Source organism: Stenella coeruleoalba, assembly GCF_951394435.1.
Source record: "Stenella coeruleoalba genome assembly, chromosome: 18".
Taxonomy (NCBI): domain Eukaryota; kingdom Metazoa; phylum Chordata; class Mammalia; order Artiodactyla; family Delphinidae; genus Stenella; species Stenella coeruleoalba.
Genome location: NC_137164.1, coordinates 38,847,111 through 38,866,685, shown reverse-complemented (window position 1 = coordinate 38,866,685; position 19,575 = coordinate 38,847,111).

Below are 19,575 nucleotides of genomic sequence, written 5' to 3'. Positions count from 1 at the left end.
TTTTCAGTAAATAGTGTTGGGGAAACTCTACAGTCACACACAAAAGAATGAAACTGGACTACGATCTTATACCGTACACAAAAATTAACTCAAAATGGATTAAAGACTTGAACATAAGACCTAAAATCACAAACCTCCTAGAAGAAAACATGGAGAAAAATCTCCTTCACACTGCTCTTGGTAATGATTTTTGTGGATCTGACATCAAAAGCACAAGCAACTAAAGCAAAAAGTGGACAAATGGAACTACATCAAACTAAAATGTTTCTGCATAGCAAAGAAAACAATAAAAAAAAAAAAAACGAAAAGGCAACCTATGGAATGAAAGGAAATATTTACAAACTATATATTTGATAAGGGGTTAATATTCAAAATCTATAAATAACTCATATAACTCAACAGAAAAGAATAACCTAATTAAAAAATGAGGAAAGGGAGCTTCCCTGGTGGCACAGTGGTTAAGAATCTGCCTGCCAATGCAGGGGACATGGGTTCGAGCCCTGGTCCAGGAAGATCCCACATGCTGCAAAACAATGAAGTCTGTGTGATACACCTACTGAGCCTGCTTTCTAGAGCCCACAAGCCACAACTACTGAAGCCTGTGCACCTAGAACCCATGCTCCACAGCAAGAGAAGCCACCACAGTGAGAAGCCGGTGCACTGCAACAAAGTGTAGCCCCTGCTCACCACAACTAGAGAAAGCCCACACACAGCAATGAAGACCCAACACAGCCAAAAATAAATAAATTTTAAAAATAAAAAACATTTAAAAAAAAAATAGGAAAGGATCTCAATAGACATTTTTCCAAAGAAGACATACAAATGTCAAACAGGTATAAATAAAAGGTGCTCACCATCATTAATCATCAGAAAAAGTAAATCAAAAACACATCACCTGGAGGAGCTTCAAGATGGTGGAAGAGTAAGATGTGGAGATCACCTTCCTCCCCACAAATATATCAGAAATACATCTACATGTAGAACAATTCCTAGAGAACGCCTACTGAACCCTGGCAGAAGACCTCAGACCTCCCAAAAGGCAAGAAACTCCCCACGTACCTGGGCAGGGCAAAAGAAAAAAACAGACAAAAGAATAGGGATGGGACCTGCACCAGAGGGAGGGAGCTGTGAAGGAGGAAAGGTTTCCACACACTAGGAAGCCCCTTCGCGGGCAGAGACTGCAGGTGGTGGAGGGAGAAACTTCGAAGACACAGAGGAAAGTGCAGCAACAGGGGTGTGGAGGGCAAAGTGGAGAGATTCCCGCACAGAAGATTGGTGCCGACCACCAATGACCAGCCCGAGAAGCTTGTCTGCTCACCCGCTGGGACGGGTGGGGACTGAGAGCTGAGGCTCGGGCTTCAGAGGTTGGATCCCAGGGAGAGGACTGGGGCTGGCTACGTGAACACAGCCTGAAGGGGCTAGTGTGTCACAGCTAGCCGGGAGAGAGTTCGGGAAAGAGTCTGGATCTGCCTAAGAGGCAAGAGATTTTTTCTTGCCTCTTTGTTTCCTGGTACACGAGGAGAGGGGATTAAAAGGGCTGCTTAAAGGCGCTCCAGAAACGGGCATGAGCCGCGGTTAACAGCGCGGACCCCAGAGATTGGCATGAGACGCTAAGGCTGCTGCTGCAGCCACCAAGAAGCCTGTGTGCAAGCACAGGTCACTATCCACACTTCCCCTTCCAGAAGACTGTGCAGGACAACTTCCCCAGGAGAACACATGGCATGCCTCAGGCTGTTGCAACGTCATGCTGGCCTCTGCCGCCGCAGGCTCACCCCACATTCCCTACCCCTCCCCACCCCCGGCCTGAGTGAGCCAGAGCCCCTGATCAGCTGCTCCTATAACCCGGTCCTGTCTAAGCGAAAAACAGACGCCCTCAGGCGACCTAATACAGAGGCAGAGCCAAATCCAAAGCTAACCCCAGGAGCTGTAAGAACAGAGAAAGGGAAATTTCCCCCAGCCACCTCAGGAGCAGCGGATTAAATGTCCACAATCAACTTGATGTACCCTGCATCTGTGGAATACCTGAACAGACAACGAGTCATACAAAATTGAGGAGGTGGACTTTGGGAGAAACGATATATATATTTTATTCCCTTTTTCACTTTTTGTGAGTGTGTATGTGTATGCTTCTGTGTGATTTTATCTGTATAACTCTGCTCTTGGTTGTTCTTCTTTCTTTTTTTATTACTTAAATATTTTTATAAATTTTTTTTATTTTAATAACATTTTAATTTTATTTTATGTTCTTCTTTGGTTTTCTCCCTTTTATTCTGAGCCATGTGGATGACAGGCTGTTGGTGCTCTAGCCATGTGTCAGGGCTGTGCCCCTGAGGTGGAATAGCCAAGTTCAGGACACTGGTCCACAAGAAAGCTCCCAGCTCCATGTAATATCAAATGGTGAAAATCTCCCAGAGATCGCCATCTCAATGCTAAACCCAGCTTGACTCAAAGATCAGCAAGCTACAGTGCTGGACACCCTATGCCAAACAACTAGCAAGACAGGAACACAGCCCCACCCATTAGCACAGAGGCTGCCTAAAATCATAATAAGGCCACAGACACCCAAAAACACACAACCTGACGTGGACCAGCCCCCCAGAAAGACAAGATCCAGCCTCACCCACCAGGACACAGGCACCTCCACCAGGAAGCCTACACAACCCACTGAACAAACCTTAGCCACTGGGGCAGACACCAAAAACAATGGGAACTACAAACCTGCAGCCTGTGAAAAGGAGACCCCAAACACATTAAGATAAGCAAAATGAGAAGACAGAGAAATATGCAGCAGATGAAGGAGCAAGGTAAAAACCAACCAGACCTAACAAATGAAGAGGAAATAGGCAGTCTACCTTAAAAAGAATTCAGAATAATGATAGCAAAGATGATCCAAAATCTTGGAAATAGAATGGAAAAAATACAAGAAATGTGTAACAAGGACCTAGAAGAACTAAAGAGCAAACAAACAGTGAGGAACAACACAATAAATCAAATAAAAAATCCTCTAGAAGGGATCAATAGCAGAATAACTGAGGCAGAAGAACGGTTAAGTGACCTGGAAGATAAAATACTGGAAATAACTACTGCAGAGGAGAATAAAGAAAAAAGGATGAAAATAATAGAGGACAGTCTCAGAGACCTCTGGGACAACATTAAACACACCAATATTTGAATTACAGGGGTCCCAGAAGAAGAGAAAAAGAAAGGGAACGAGAAAATATTTGAAGAGATTACAGTTGAAAACTTCCCTAATATGGGAAAGGAAATAGTTAATCAAGTCCAGAAAGCACAGAGAGTCCCATACAGGATAAATCTAAGGAGAAACACACCAAGACACATATTAATCAAACATCAAAAATTACATACAAAGAAAAAATATTAAAAGCAGCAAGGGAAAAACAACAAATAACATACAAGGGAATCCCCATAATGTTAACAGCTGATCTTTCAGCAGAAATTCTGCAAGCCAGAAGAGAGTGGCAGGACAAATGTAAAAAGATGAAGGGGAAAAACTACAATTAAGATTACTCTACACAGCAAGGATCTCTTTCAGATTTGATGGAGAAACTAAAACCATTACAGACAAGCAAAAGCTAAGAGAATTCAGCACCGCCAAACCAACTTTACAACAAATGCTCTAGGAACTTCTCTAGGCAGGAAATACAAGAGAAGGAAATGACCTACAATAACAAACCCAAAACAATTAAGAAAATGGTAATAGGAACATATATATCAATAATTACCTTAAATGTAAATGGATTGAATGCTCCAACCAAAAGACATAGACAGGCTGAATGGATACAAAAACATGACCCATATATATGCTGTCTATAAGAGACCCACTTCAGACCTAGGGACACATACACACTGAAAGTGAGGGGATGGCAAAAGATATTACATGCAAATGACAATCAAAAGAAAGCTGGGGTAGCAATATCAGACAAAACAGACTTTAAAATATAGACTATTACAAGAGACAAAGAAGGTCACTACATAATGATCAAGGGATCAATCCAAGAAAAAGATATAAAAATTGTAAATATTTATGCACCCAACATAGGAGCACCTCAATACATAAGGCAAATACTAACAGCCATAAAAGGGGAAACTGGCAGTAACACAATCATAGTAGGGAGCTTTAACACGCCACTTCCACCAATGGACAGATCATCCAAAATGAAAATAAATAAGGAAACACATGCCTTAAATGATACATTAAAAAAGATGGACTTAATTGATATTTATAGGACATTCCATTCAAAAACACTTGCTTCTCAAGTGCTCATGGAACATTCTCCAGGATAGATCATATCTTGGGTCCCAAATCAAGCCTTGGTAATTTTAAGAAAATTGAAATTGTATCAAGTATCTTTTCCAACCACAATTCTATAAGACTAGATTTCAATAACAGGACAAAATCTGTAAAACATACAAACAAATGGAGGCTAAACAATACACTACTTAATAACCAAGAGATCAATGAAGAAATCAAAAAGTACCTAGAAACGAATGACAATGAAAACATGATGAACCAAAACCTACGAGGTGCAGCAAAAGCAGTTTTAAGAGGGAAGTTTATAGCAATACAATACTACCTTAAGAAACAAGAATCACCTCAAAAAACAACCTAACCTTAAACCTAAAGTAATTAGAGAAAGAATAAAAATCCCAAAGTTAGCAGAAGGAAAGAAATCATAAAGATCAGATCAGAAATAAATGAAAAAGAAATGAAGGAAATGATAGCAGAGATCAATAAAACTAAAAGCTAGTTCTTTGAGAAGATAAACAAAATTGATAAAACATTAGCCAGACACATCAAGAAAAAAAGGGAGAAGACACAAATCATAGAATTAGAAATGAAAAAGAAGTAACAACTGACACTGCAGAAATACAAAGGATCATGAGAGACTACTACAACCAACTCTATGCCAATAAAATGGACAACCTGGAGGAAACGGACAAATTTTTAGAAATGCACAAACTGCTGAGACTGAACCAGGAAGAAATACAAAATATGAACAGACCAATCACAAGCACTGAAATTGAAACTGTGATTAAAATTCTTCTAACAAACAAAAGCTCAGGACCAGATGGCTTCACCAGTGAATTCTATCAAACATTTAGAGAAGAGCTAACACCTATCTTTCTCAAACTCTTCCAAAATATACCAGAGGGAGGGAAACTCTCAAACTCATCCTAGGAGGCCACTATCACCCTGATACCAAAACCAGATAAAGATGTCACAAAGAAAGAAAACTACAGGCCAATATCACTGATTAACATAGATGCAAAAATCCTCACCAAAACACTAGCAAACAGAATCCAACAGCACATTAAAAAGATCATACACCATGATCAAGTGGGGTTTATCCCAGGAATGCAAGGATTCTTCAATATAGGCAAATCAATCAATGTGATACACCATATCAACATACTGAAGGAGGAAAACCATATGATCACCTCAATATAAGCAGAGAAAGCTTTCGACAAAATTCAACACCCATTTATGATAAATGCCCTCCAGAAAGTAGGCATAAAGGGAACTTCCCTCAACATAATAAAGGCCATATATGACAAACCCACAGCCAACATCATCTCAATGGTGAAAAACTGAAAGCAATTCCACTAAGATCAGGAACAAGACAAGGTTGCCCACTCTCACCACTCTTATTCAACAGAGTTTTGGAAGTTTTAGCCACAGCAATTAGAGAAGCAAAAGAAATAAAAGACTCCAAATCAGAAAAGAAGAAGTAAAGCTGTCACTGTTTGCATATGACATGATACTATACAGAGAGAATCCTAAAAATGCCACCAGAAAACCTCTAGAGCTAAACAATGAATTTGGTTAAGTTTAAGGATACAAAATTAGTGCACATAAATCTGTTGCATTCCTATACACTAATGATGAAAAATCTGAAAGTGAAATTAAGAAACCACTCCCATTTACCATTGCAACAAAAAGAATAAAATATCTAGGAAAAAACCTACCTAAGGAGACAAAAGACCTGTATGCTGAAAATTATAAGACACTGATGAAAGAAATTCACGATGATACAAATAGATGGAGAGATATATCATGTTCTTAGATTGGAAGAATCAACATTGTGACAATGAGTCTACTACTCAAAGCAATCCAAAGATTCAATGCAATCTCTATCAAACTACCACTGGCATTTTTCACAGAACTACAACAAAAAATTTCACAATTTGTATGGAAACAAAAAAGACCACGAATAGCCAAAGCAATCTTGAGAACGAAAAACAGAGCTGGAGGAATCAGGCTCCCTGACTTCAGACTATACTACAAAGCTACAGTAATCAAGAGAGTATGGTACTGGCACAAAAACTGAAAGATAGATCAATGGAACAGGATAGAAAGCCTAGAGAGAAACCCACGCACATATGGTCATCTTATCTTTGATAAAGGAGACAGGAATGTACAGTGGAGAAAGGAGAGCCTCTTCAATAAGTGGTGCTGGGAAAACTGGACAGGTACATGTAAAAGTATGAGATTAGATCACTCCCTAACACCATACACAAAAATAAGCACAAAATGGATTAAAAACCTAAATGTAAGGCCAGAGACTATCAAACTCTTAGAGGAAAACATAGGCAGAAAACTCTATGACATAAATCACAGCAAGATTCTTTTTGACCCACCTCCTAAATAAATGGAAATAAAAACAAAAATAAACAAATGGGACCTAATGAAACTTCAAAGCTTTTGCACAGCAAAGGAAACCATAAACAAGACCAAAAGACAACCCTCAGAAAGGGAGAAAATATTTTCAAATGAAGCAACTGACAAAGGATTAATCTCCAAAATTTGTAAGCAGCACATGCAGCTCAATAACAAAAAAACAAACAACCCAATCCAAAAATGGGCAGAAGACCTAAATAGACATTTCTCCAAAGAAGATACACAGACTGCCAACAAACACATGAAAGCATGCTCAACATCATTAATCATTAGATAAATGCAAATCAAAACTACAATGAGATATCATCTAACACCAGTCAGAATGGCCATCATCAAAAAATCTAGAAACAGTAAATGCTGGAGAGGGTGTGGAGAAAAGGGAATATTCTTGCACTGCTGGTGGGAATGTGAATTGGTACAGCCACTAAGGAGAACAGTATGGAGGTTCCTTAAAAAACTACAAATAGAACTATCATATGACCCAGCAATCCCACTACTGCTCATATACCCTGAGAAAACCAAAATTCAAAAAGAGTCATGTACCAAAATGTTCATTGCAGCTCTATTTACAATAGCCTGGAGATGGAAACAACCTAAATGTCCATCATCGGATGAATGGATAAAGAAGATGTGGCACGTATATACAATGGAATATTACTCAGCCGTAAAAAGAAACGAAATTGTGCTATTTGTAATGAGGTGGATAGACCTAGAATCTGTCATACAGAGTGAAGTAAGTCAGAAAGAGAAAGATAAATACCATATGCTAACACATATATATGGAATTTAAGAAAAAAAATGTCATGAAGAACCTAGGGGTAAAATAGGAATAAAGACACAGACCTACTTGAGAATGGACTTGAGGATATGGGGAGGGGGAAGGGTAAGCTGTGACAAAGCGAGAGAGAGGCATGGACATATATACACTACGAAACGTGAGGTAGATAGCTAGTGGGAAGCAGCCTCGTAGCATAGGGAGATCAGCTCGGTGCTTTGTGACCACCTGGAGGGGTGGGATAGGGAGGGTGGGAGGGAGGGAGATGCAAGAGGGAAGAGATATGAGAACATATGTATATGTATAACTGATTCACTTTGTTATAAAACAGAAACTAACACACCATTGTAAAGCAATTATACTCCAATAAAGATGTAATAAATAAATAAATAAATAAAATAGAGTTGATACAAACAGATGGAGTGATATACTACATTCTGGGATTGGAAGAATTAACATTGTGAAAATGACTATATTACCCAAAGCAATCTACAGATTCAATGGAATCCTTATCAAACTACCACTGTCAGTTTTCACAGAGCTAGAACAAAAAATTTCACAATTTGTATGGAAACACAAAAGACCCCGAATAGCCAAAGCAATCTTGAGAATGAAAAACAGAGTTGGAAGATTCAGGCTCCCTGACTTCAGACTATACTACAAAGCTACAGTAATCAAGACAGTATGGTACTGTCCCATAACAGAAATATAGATCAATGGAACAGGATAGAAAGCCCAGAGATAAACTGACACACATATGGTCACCTTATCTTTTTTTTTTTTTTTTTTTAGTGGTACGCGGGTTTCTCACTGTGTGGCCTCTGCCATTGCGGAGCACAGGCTCAGCGGCCATGGCTCACAGGCCCAGTCGCTCCGCGACATGTGGGATCTTCCCAGACCAGGGCACGAACCCGTGTTCCCTGCATCAGCAGGTGGATTCTTAACCACTGTGCCACCAGGGAAGCCCCACCTTATCATTGATAAAGGAGGCAAGAATATACAGTGGAGAAAAGACTGCCTCTTCAATAAGTGGTGCTGGGAAAACTAGACAGCTACATATAAAAGAAAGAAATTTGAACACTCCCTAATACCATACACAAAAATAAACTCAAAATGGATTAAAGACCTAATGTAAGTCCAGACACTATCAAACTCTTAGAGGAAAACATAGGCAGAACACTCTATGACATAAATCACAGCAAGATCCTTTTTGACTCATCTCCTAGAGAAATGGAAATAAAAACAAAAATAAACAAATGGGACCTAATGAAACTTAAAAGCTTTTGCACAGCAAAGGAAACCATAAACAGAACCAAAAGACAACCCTCAGAATGCGAGAAAATATTTGCAAATGAAGCAACTGACAAAAGATTAATCTCCAAATTTTACAAGCAGTTCATGCAGCTGAATAACAAAAAAACAAATAACCCGGTCCAAAAATGGGCAGTAGACCTAAATAAACATTTCTCCAAAGAAGATATACAAATTGCCAACAAACACATGAAAGAATGCTCAACATCATTAATCATTAGGTAAATGCAAATCGAAACTACAATGAGATATCATCTCACACTAGTCAGAATGGCCATCATCAAGAAATCCAGAAACAATAAATGCTGGTGAGGCTGTGGAGAAAAGGGAACTCTCTTGCACTGTCGTTGGGCATGTAAGTTGATACAGCCACTCTGGAAAACAGTATGGAGGTTCCTTAAAAAACTAAAAATAGAACTACCATATGACCCAGCAATCCCACTACTGGTCATATACCCTGAGAAAACCACAATTCAAAAAGAGTCATGTACCACAGTGTTCACTGCAGCCCTATTTACAATAGCCAGGACATGGAAGCAAACTTTGTGTCCATCAACAGATGAATGGATAAAGATGTGGCACATATATACAATGTAATATTACTCAGCCATTAAAAGAAATGAAACTGAGTTATTTTTAGTGAAGTGGATGGACGTAGAGTCTGTCATACAGAGTGAAGTACGTCTGAAAGAGAAAAACACATACCGTGTGCTAGCACATATATATGGAATCTAAAAAACAAAACTAAAAAATGGTCATGAAGAACCAGGGGCAAGACGGGAATAACGATGCAGACTTACTAGAGAATGGACTTGAGGATACGGGGAGGGGGAAGGGTAAGCTGGGACAAAGTGAGAGAGTGACATGGACATATATACACTACCAAATGTGTTATAGATAGCTAGTGGGAAGCAGCCGTGTAGGACAGGGAGATCAGCTCGGTGCTTTGTGACCACCTAGAGGGGTGGGATAGTGAGGGTGGGAGGGAGGGAGATGCAAGAGGGAAGAGATACAGGGATATATGTATATGTATAACTGATTCACTTTGTTATAAAACAGATACTAACACACCATTGTAAAGCAGTTATACTTAAATGACAATGTTAATAAACAAAAAACAATAAAAGAGCAAATTAAACACAAAGGAATTAGAAGGAAGAAATGAAACTAAAGACAAAAAGCAATAGAGGAGATTTATGAAACTGAAATCCAGTTCTTTGAGAATTTCAATATCACTGAATAAACTTCTGGTCAGAGAGAGAGAGAGAGAGAGAGAGAGAGAGAAGTCACAAATTAACTATACCAAGAATGAAGAGGACAGCAGTAGAAATTGTACAGATAGTAAAAGGATAATAAGAGAATATTATGAGCTACTTTATTGCAATAAATTCTACAGCTTTGAAAACACACACACACACACACACACACACATCACCTCACACCTGCTACTATAGCTATTATCGAAAAAGTCAAAGGTAAAAAGTGTTGGTGAGGAACTGGAGAAAAAGGAACCCTGGTACACTGTTGGTGGGAATGTAAATTGGTACAGCCATTATGGAAAACAGAATGGAGGGTCATCAAAATCATAGAAATAGGACTACAACATGATCACTTCTGGGTATATATCCAAAGGAAATAGAATCACTATCTCAAAGAGTTATCTGCACTCCCATGTTCACTGCAGCATTATTCACAATAGCCAAGATATGGAAACAAGCTAATTGTCAACAGTTGAAAGGATAAAGAAAATGTGATTCACACATATGTAAAATAGGATATTATTCCACCTTAAAAAAGAAGGAAATCCTGCCATTTGTGACAACATGGATGAACTTGAAGGATGTTATGCTAAGTGAAATAAGCCAGAGAAAGACAAATACTGTATGATCTCACTCTGTGTGAAATTTTAAAAAGTTAAACTTACAGAAACAAAGAATAGAATTGAGGTTAACAGGGGCTGCGGTAGCGGGAAATTGGAAGATGTTGGTCAAAGGGTACAGAGTAAGTGAAAAATAAACTTTCTTGTGCTCATAATCTTAGTATGGTAGTGAAAAGGTGAAAAAGGAAAAAAATTAAATTCTACCATTTCCCTCATTGCATTGTTTCTATTGTTCGTTGACAAATTCTATAACTTTTGTGGTTTAAAGCAGCAAACTTTTTCTTTTTTTTTCACTTTACAGTTCTGTAGAAGTCCGACATGGATCTTACTGGGTTAAAATCCCAGTGTTGGCAGGGCTGTGTCCCTATTTGGAGGCTCCAGGGAAGAATTCTTTCGTCTCCTTGCTTTTCTAACTTCTAGAGGCCGAGCATGTTTCTTGGCTCGGCCCCCTTCCTTCATCTTTGAAGCCAACAATTTTGCTTCTTTCTAATCATTTTTCCCTAGTCATGTCTTCCTCTGACTACAGCAGGGAAAATGTCTCCACTTTTCAAGGGCCCATTTAATTGGGCCATCTGTACAATTCAGGCTAACTCCTCTTCTCAAAGTCCTTTGCTTAATCACATCTACAGGTCTCAGGAATTAGGATGTGGCCATCTTTGTGAGGCCATTATTCTGTCTACCACGCCCATTTTATGCTTTTCATCTCCTTTTTAAAACTTGTTAAGAACCACTCAGAGATTTCCTTGAAATCTCTTCTTAATCACTCTCAGTCCCTCATTTCTAATTAATAGTTGCAAGCCTCAGCTAAATTGCCAGTTCAATTATTACAGCAGGGTTTCATTACAGCCATGTTATAAATATCTCAGACAGCATTTATCTATCCACCTGTAAAGGCCTGTATTAAACAGCAGACTTATTTTATCATTTCTCTTTAGTGTGCATCTCAGTTTTATCAGACTCCTAACAGGTTTCTTCAAACATTCTGTGGATGCCCAACTCCTATATAAGACATAAAAAGGAAAAATAAATTGCCCAAATCTAAAGGAGAACCTGTGCCTATAAAATAAATGTTCTATCACTGTATATTTCCTTTCTTTATTCTTCCATGTCTGAAGAAACAATAGTTGATTCAGTAGGAGGTGTCTGGCAAGTGACTAAGACATTTGTGAAGGATGGTGGAAGTGAAGCCAGTAGCCCCAGAAAGCTCGTCAATTGGGTAATTAAGTTAAAAAAGAGAGCATGGTATGGACAATGAAAAACTACATAAGTAAATTGATAAACTATATATATGTACAATAAACATTATAGATAGATAGATAGATAAATAGGTAGATAGAGATATAATCTATGGTGTTAAAAAAGAAACAAAGGGAACACACAATTTAGGTAAAGTGGGGAGGAATGGCATTTCTATAGATGTTATTTGATCTAAGACCTGAATGAGGAGAAAAACCAAGTAGCATAAACATCTGGAGCAAGGCACTGCATGCAGAGGGGGTAGCAGCTAAAAGATCAGGAACTACACTGGGGTATAAGGAAAGTTTGTGCAGCTACAAAAGAGTGAACGAAGGCTGGAGTGAGAGGGGTGGTGAAGGGTATAAGGTAAGGACAGAAAGGTAGGCACAATCCAAGGCGTTTAGAGTGTTGTAGTTAGAGAGGCTATATAATATATTGTTTTAACTACATAATTTATTGTTTAATTGTTTTTATTGCATGGATAATAGAAGGCTAGAGCAAGTTAGGACAATCCATATAAATGAAGACTCTCCCAGGCACTTCGAGGCATATGGTTTCCTTACATACAGACCAGGTAAGGGCTTTTAATTTTGTTCTATTGCAATGTGATCTGATTCATCTAAGAAGATGATCTGGCTGTCATGTGGAGAGTAGATTATGGAAGGGCAAGAGAGGGTGCAGGGAAACCAGTGGGGAGATCACTGTAACAAGCAGTGCAACATTATGGGTATAGCAGTGGAGATGCTAAAAACCGTTAGTTGTAAATTACAATTTGAAGACAGTGGTGTCCAGCCTTGAGAGTGGATGTGAGGAAAGAAAAGTGGCATTTTACCTAAACAGGTGGGTAGACAGCAGTGACATTATCTGAAATACAAATGACTGTATGCTTCAGTGCATGCAGGTAAGAAGTCTAAGATGGGGATTTATATTTTAGAAGGATTTTTCATGGAGGAAACTTTTAATGTCTTGAGATTGAATGACCTTGCTTGAGCATAGTGTAGAGGACAGGCAAGAATCATGAGGTCCAAATCCCAGTTGAAGTCTGAAGGAAAGAGAATTGGAGATGACTAAGTGGAGATGATGATGGTTAACACACAAAAAATTAAAACAGAATTTTCTTTTGAAAGAGAGAAAAAATGGTAATTATAAGACCCTGGTTTTCCTTCTCTTTCTAAGGCTTTTCCTTAGACTTCTAATAGCCTTTTCTTCTACTAACGCCCACCTTTCACACTAGAATCAGATAACAGCCTTACTCTATGACCTCAGACAAGTTGTTTAACCTCTCTGTTCTTAAAGTCTCTATCTATACAATGAGGACAATAGGGCTTCCCTGGTGGCGCAGCGGTTGAGAGTCCGCCTGCCGATGCAGGGCACACGGGTTCGTGCCCTGGTCCGGGAAGATCCCACATGCTGCGGAGCGACTAGGCCCGTGAGCCATGGCCGCTGAGCCTGCGCGCTCCGCAACAGGAGGGCCCACAACAGTGAGAGGCCTGTGTACCGCAAAAAAAAAAAAAAAAAAGGAGGACAATAAAAGTTACTAGTATAAGGTTAGTGAGAAGATTAAAATAGATAATACATGTAAAATGCTTAAGACAGCATCTACACATTGTTGGACTTTAAAAAAATTATTTTACGATTATCATTATCATTGCTGTTATTACTACTCAGAGTATCACAAAAAACACTGGTTTATCCCATTAAGAGAGGTCCCATCCTATTAACACAGGGACAAACCTCCCCTTACCCTTCATTGAAGGGAAAAAATGCTGTTTATAAACAAACCCCAGCTAACATAATTGGAATTTTTATACTTTGGTATATAAAATTTCATGCATACCTGTAATTTTTTTAAAGGAAGCTAAATGCTGAAATATTTGTTTAAATTCACTTTTAAAACCATGGATGAGCAAGCTCTTAGAAGAGTTTCTACCAGGTAATTTAACAAGAATAGCTCCCATCTATTGAGGGCCCACTCTACGTTGAGAGCTGTGTCAAGCAGTTTACACACATTATCTTGTTTAATACACACAATACTTTTTCTATAGAAGTATGAGTTTAATACCCACAATACTTGTTCTCCATTTTTACAGGTGAGGGACCTAAGATTTACAGTAGTTTATTAATTTTTCTGAGGCCACAGGTTTAATGGACTGTAAGGCCCTCCTCTTTCCATTGCACAGAAATGGCTCAACTGTGTAAAACACATCCTTAAACATCTATTGAGCTCCTATTCTGTATGATGGCCTTCAATTACAGTTGCCTGTGGGACATGGATCATAATCCCCATTACACAAACAGGGATGCAGAGGCTCTGAGATACCATAGTTATAGGTCCAAGGCCACATCTTTTAAAGGGTTTGGAATAAGGTTTGAACTCAGGTTTTCTGACTGCAGGACAGGTCTTCTTTCTGCTTTCCCAGCAAGCCTTCCAGGAGAGGGTGTGGCCATAGTTCTGCTGGGTTACAAGCCCAAAATTTGAAAGAATAATATTTACATTACAACCTTCAATTCTGGGGAGCTAATTATATATGATGTCAGTTCATAATAACCTAAACTTCCAATTCACCTATTTCCTATTTGACTTCTAACTATTTAAAATACGATCCCTGTATTCCAATTACCTCTTTTTGGGAAAATAAGTAATCAATGTTAAATTCTCTTTTTCCTTAATTTTTGTACTGCATAGATTATATCTTATTATATCTCATACTTGTGGTATCCAGGAATCAGTCACTGGACCACCCCAGAGATTCATTTCAACAAATAATATTTTTTTTCTGAGAGTTTAAAAACGAAACAAAATTTGCTATTTATTGAAACAGTTTCAATAAATGCCCTTGCATTCAGGAATAAACAATACAATCTTGGATTCAGTTAGCATCTATGAAAAGAGCATAATCTTGATCTGTCTTTATTCAATTTTGGAATCAAGATTAATCCTGCCTCCAAAAATGAGTTGGGTGGCTTTGAAAATCTTGGATAAGATAGTTTGTCTGTTTCTTGAAAATTTAGTTAAAACTTATCCGTCAGATTAATTTTTCCTGGAGATTATTTGGGGGTGGAAGTGGTGCCCTTTGATTATCATTTCACTTTCTCTGATGGCCACTGATTTGTTCAAGTTTCCTGGAGGCCATCCAGAGCACACCAGCTCCTCCAGCCTCAGACCCCATTCAACAAACAATATTTTTGAATGAATGTAAGTCTTTCAGGGGTCATTTTTCCCTACTATTTTCCCTATATTATTCCAGAGTTTTCACTAATCTCATTTTTACATTTTTATATCATCTTTAACCTTGTCCATTCATATCTTCTTATCCTACAAACCAGACTCAGATTTTATTCCACATTCAAGGTATCTTATACTAAAAGTGTTCCAAAATAACAAAGATTGGATGATTGATATTCACAGCAGCTTCTTATCTTTCTGAACTCTCACAGAAAAGCACATTTCTTATAGAGTCTTTAAAAACAAACTTGTACAGATTTTTGTAAAGGGCCCAAAAATTTGCCACTATTTTACTACTTCATAAACATCACGTATATTTACTTACTTATCCTCCGCAAAGCAAATGTTTTGTAATAATCTCTATACTGCCTTACAGTGATATCTCTGTATCAACCTCCCTGTCTCCAGCATTATTCTAGAGTAAGTACAATAAATAACTTTTCCCTTTTCATGCCCTGGCAGACATTGATAATTGAGGCCAGTTTCATTTCAGAATGTATAACAGAAATAACTAATATCATTGAATAGTTATTACATGCCAGGCACCCTTCTAAGTTTTTTTTGTAAACTATTACCTTATTTAATTATTATAACAGCACAATTCAATGGCTATTATATTATCCCCATTTTATAGATGGAGAAACAAAGGCCCCTAAAGCTAAGCAACTTTCCAAAAGTCCTGAAGTAGGTAAATTGCTAAGTAAGAGCTACTCCAGTGGCTAAGTAATTAACTACTACTTTATGTTTCCTTAAATGTGCAGTGGTCAGATCACAAAGAGCCTTGGGATTTTGAAGTTTCTGGTGAAATCTATTGGGGGCCATTGGGTAGGGTCCTGTTATTACTTCTCTCACAGGGGTGTTGCTATAGACTGAATGTTTCTGTCCTTCTTAAATTCATATGTTGAAACCTAACCCCCAAAGTTATGGTATTTGGAAGTGAGGTCTTTGGGAGTTGATTAGGTCATGAGGGCAGAACCTCTTGAATAGGACTACTGCCCTTAAAAAAGAGACCCCAGAGATACCCCTTGCCTCTCCCATCGTATGAGGACACAGTGAAGAGATGATTGTCTGTGAACAAGGAAGCAGATTCTCATCAGACACCAAATTTACTGGCTCCTTGATCTTGAACTTCCCAGCCTCCAGAACTGTGAGAAATAAATATTAGTTCTTTAAGCAACCCAATCTATGGTACTTTTATTGTAGCAGCTAAAACAGACTAAGATAGGTGTTCTGAGACTCAAATAAAATGACTTATTTGAAAGCATATATTAAATAACATAGCACACATTTCGTTGTAATTAGTAGAATTTTAAATATCCTTTCATATAAGTCATCCTTATTTTTTGAAATTTTATTATCAAGTTCAGTATTTTTATTCTACCCATTTTTCATATAAGTTGATTTTGGATATTTTGAATAACAAATCACTTGAAAGCATATATTGTACTTTAAAACAGAATTAGTCATTTCTTTTCTATTTCTCTGTGAATATCTATCAATTTCTAAAATGTCAAATATTAAAATAAAGGGTTATTAAAATAGAAATAGAAAAATCAAAGCAATGGAAAAAAGAAATAAAAATGTGTCTGTGAAAGGAATATAGTTATCATTATTATAACACCAACTTTGGTTCTGAGCTTTTTGACACTCCAGCATTATACAATTTTATGTGATGGAGAAAAGTACACCAACTCTTAAGGGATAAAAACAATTTCAAGGGACTAAATTCCAAAATAAATTTGTCATGTGAAATCTATTTCATGAATGTGTCACAAACTAAGCATCTTTCATTTTCACTTTAAAAGGTGTTGTGTGTAGAGACTCAGTGTTCATTAGCCAGCTATTACCTCTGTGGACCATTATGAAGAATATACCAGGTAAAAGGCCTAAAGCAAACTTTCCTGTGATCTGACTCGACACAAAGCTAAAGTTATACTATGTAGTGACATTGGGGGTAACATACCCATTACTTATATAACTCACATTTTACTTCTCTAGTGCAACAAACTTAAAAAAGTATGATTATGTCCATTTTATAGAAATATGAGATTTACAGATTACAGATGTTAAGCAGCATGTCGAAGTTAAATACAGAATTGTATCCAGGCAAGTCTATCTCTAAAGCTATGTTCTTTCTTATAAAATCTTATTTCCTTCTGAAAAGTCAAAAGAGTTGGTGATACTTGAACCAAGTTCTAGAGCATATAACTAACTCCACTGGATGGAAAGAGAGGAAAAGGGCAATCCAGACAGTGAACAGCATTTGCAAAGCCTCCAGACATGACAGATTATCCCCTCCTCAGGGATCTGCAAATTGTTCGGAGTGGATGAAGTATGATTAGACTGGCATTCTGGAACCAGATCATTCAGAAAGTCAACCATTTTCAGAAGTCTGGATTTCATAATGAAAGTCATGGGAAAACACTGACAGATTCTATACATTATGTGGGTAGTGGGAGATAAAAGGAGTTAAAACAAAATTTAAAAAAAAAAATGCTGGTAGGATTAATGACCCAGCCAAAGTTATCATATTATTTAAATATTTAAAGATGTCAAAACTCTCTCCCTATTTTTTTTCACTAGCAGAGTTCGAAAGTTCAGGTGCAAGAATGGAGACATTAACTTGTGGAATTGGATAGGATATTCACAGGATTGAACAAGGAATTCAAGGAATTTTAAGACAATGGCAATAGAATAGGTAGAGATGTGAGTCAAGTGTATGAGAGTAAGGAAAGAGTAGATAGGGGTGGATGACACATTGAAATGTAATTTAATAAGAATGCTAGGTCTCAATGTGGTTAGAAGAACTGGTGTGAGTGATGCTGAGGAACACTAAGTTTAGGAAACACCAAATCTAAAAGGCAGTTCCTAGCAACCTGGCCTGACCTCTGTCTCAGGGAAATCATTGTCTTATTACCCTGCAGTTTATACTTTGGGTAGAGAAAGAAGACTTTACTACAATGGAATGTTTTGGGGGAGGAGATGTTCTCTATTTATGTTATATTTGTCAGGAAACAAACACACAGAGATAAGCTTTCTCTAGTTGCCAAGGTCATTTGCTATTAAAGGTCTTTGACAAGATAAGCCAAGATGGTGTGTAGAAATGCCATGGAGTATTGCCTCCCAATAATCTCACAAATGGATTTTTTCCAGGTGACAACAAGTTCAGCATTGTATCCATGGAAATGGGTTGCTAATCAATATTATAGTTACCAATAATTACAGCAGAAGTTGACATAAAGAAGTAGACCATGAAAAAATCACCAAGTTACTTTCATGAGTTACAAAGAGCAATCTGACTTTGAAGATAAGTGATGAAAGCCCAGAACAGAAACATAAGGCAAAATTTTCCTAGGGGAAATAGAAAGAGGAAGCAATAACCATACAACAATATTTTTATTGCATAAGATAAAAGAGAAGAATTGTTATTTTGACAGTCCTTACTTCCAAAAATATAACATTAACTCTAGTTTTAATGGTATGCACACTGAAGTATTTAGGGAAAAGTATACTTTGAATTGCACCAAAAATAAGATGATGGTGAATAGATGGATAAAGATGTAGTTAAGCAAATATAGGAAAATAGTAGTAGCATCAAGGTAGTGGTGATATAGATGTTTACTAAAAATTATTTCATTTTTTCTGTATGTTTGAAAACTTTCTTATAAAATTGTTGGGGAAAAAGATGGAGTGGTGGTCAGGATATTTGTTTCCTTGTTGGCTCCACTGCACACCTCAGATATTGCTTACATTAGTACATTAGGTTCTAAACCTCCAAAGTACTGGAGGTAGTTCTAGTTGTTTGGTCAAAAATTCTGGACCTTTTCTTTAGTTCAGTTCTTAGCTTCTTTGACGTTGAACATTATTAACCTCAGTGTAAGATGCATCAGGCATCACAACTATGGTGGCACCTTGGGGAGAAGCTGTGGCCTTGACAATGGCAATGACTGCAGATTTAACCACAGCAAACCAGAGTCTGAGAGAAGTTCTCACAAGAGCCAAGAGGTTAGTGTAACAAGCACTTTTGTTATGTGTCCCTGAAGACTCTCAGTTCTCTTTGGGGGAAACTGACTATATCCAGAATTCCAGAAGAGTTGAGGAAGGAGTCACAAAAATACTGATTGATGATTATAATAATATGTCTGTTTACATGGCAAGACATAAATAAATCACTACTTATAAATAATTATTTAAAGTAGCCATGGAGTTGGAAAAATGCTCACAGTTCTGTTCCTCAAGAGTTTACAGTGTGCAACAAAATAATGTTACCCATCAGCAGAGATGAGACTGGATTAAGCTAGGTTCTAACTAAGGCTAAAATTGGAGTGAATAATATGTGGTGGGATGGGAAAAGTAGGGAAATTTGAATACAGTGAGCTGGGTATCAGAAGCCACAGTGCATAGAACTGGAAAAGAGATCAGATGGGGGAGGCTGAATAAGCAGTCAA